Raw genomic sequence first — 1703 nt, forward strand, 5'->3', positions numbered from 1 at the left:
TGGCTGCGTTCCTGCAACCTGTTCACACATCTTCTGATAGTGAACCAAAGCAACCCAAACAGGAGAAATGGAAGCGGCCTAAGCCGAGCCAAAAAGACAACACAGCGATCCCCCAGTGCAGGAGGTGTGGCAGGCCAGGGCATTGCTCAGACTACTGTAGATCTCTGTCTCATGCCGATGGTCAGCCATTGTTGGGAAACTTCCGCCGGGGTGCAAGGAGGGGGAATTGCTCTCCGATGCAGTCGCTCCCCCAGGGAGTGGCACAGGTACAGGCACAGGCCTACCCAGCCACCCTAGAGACAGCACCCAGAGATCAGACGGTTTTGACGTCCATACCTCAGCCGCAGTCGTCTTAAGACTCTAGCGGTATTTATAAGGTTCCCTTGGACACATATGGACCCTTAGCCCAGGGATCCAGTGCGATGCTGGTGGGAAAACCTGACGTTGCCCATCAAGGAATCTTAGTGCACTCAAGAGTTACTGATGTCGACTTTAAAGGGCAGATTTGTGCTATGGTCTCCACGCAAAAACCCCCTGTAACTATTCCTGAAAAGACCTGCCTTGCTAAATTAGTGCCTTTTAAGTCTTCTGTCCCCAGGATAGAACAACCAACTCATGAAGATAATGGCAGTGGATCTATGGGACTTCCACAGGCCTTCTGGACTGCAGACATCTCTGACCAAAGGCCACAGATGACACGTACCCTGATCCTGCCGAACGCCCGTCCACCCCGGACTCAGCTTTGAGGTTTGATTGATAGTACACGGGTGTGTACTAGTTTGAAAACAAACCAGTGGGAGGCACCAAGTCAGAATAACAATTTAATGGGGAAATTAAAGAAAAGGAAAAAAATGAAAAGAAAACACTGGTTCAAACTGACAGAGTCAAGATACAACCTCACTCCCTGTTAGTCAGGGTGGTGGTAGCAGTCTGGTAGAATGGTGGCTGCAGTCCTCTGAAGCCGTGATCCTGTAGAAAAGGGTCTGCTCTTCCTCAGAAGGTCCAATGGTGGCTGTGTAGCTCCTGTCCTCTGGAAATCCAGTGGAAGGGTTGTCTCTGGTGTTCAGCCTCAGCTTATATCCACGCTGGGATGCTTGGTTCCTCCCTCTGGGTGGAGCATCTCACAATGGGGTCATGAGTCATGAGGCCAAGTGTTGATTAGGCTCATTAACAGAAGGTAGTCCGGAGGGAGTTATCTGTGAGTCATGCGGCAGGACAATGATGGGCCATTAACAGAAAGATAGTCTGGGGGGAAGGAAGCAAGGAAACACTGCCCCACCTGATTTCAACAGCTCCTGAGGATGGTAATAGAATACACTACAACCCAGGACAGGGTGCTGATGTAACCATCATCTCCTTCTCTGCATGGCCTCCCTCGTGGCCTTTACCCCCAGTGGGATCGGCCATCGCAGGATTAGGAGGAACCACACAGAGCTATTTAAGCGAACGGCCTGTGGTGGTGAGGGACCCAGAGGGACACACAGCTACAATTAGGCCTTATGTTGCTACCACTTCCCTTAACCTTTGGGGACGGGATGTGTTGGCAGCTTGGGGATACGGATTGAGACAAATTTTTAGCAGGGGTCACTGTGCATAAGGGCGCACAGTATCCCACACTGCCTTTGCAGTGGTTGATTAACACACCAATCCAAGTCAGGCTCTGCTCAGTTAGTTGAATTAAGGGCTGTTATCATGGCTTTTCA

At 50.7% G+C, this 1703-nt stretch overlaps 1 long non-coding RNA gene across 1 annotated transcript; it reads left to right on the forward strand.

The window, feature by feature from the left end:
- Positions 1–411: 411 nt before the first annotated feature.
- LOC125337543 lies at positions 412–1365 on the forward strand. Its single transcript, XR_007208079.1, has 3 exons — positions 412–759; positions 927–928; positions 1334–1365. It is a non-coding gene; the product is annotated as an uncharacterized LOC125337543 (long non-coding RNA).
- The last annotated feature ends 338 nt before the right edge of the window (positions 1366–1703 follow it).

This window comes from Corvus hawaiiensis, chromosome 23 (genome assembly GCF_020740725.1).
Source record: "Corvus hawaiiensis isolate bCorHaw1 chromosome 23, bCorHaw1.pri.cur, whole genome shotgun sequence".
Classification (NCBI taxonomy): Eukaryota; Metazoa; Chordata; class Aves; order Passeriformes; family Corvidae; genus Corvus; species Corvus hawaiiensis.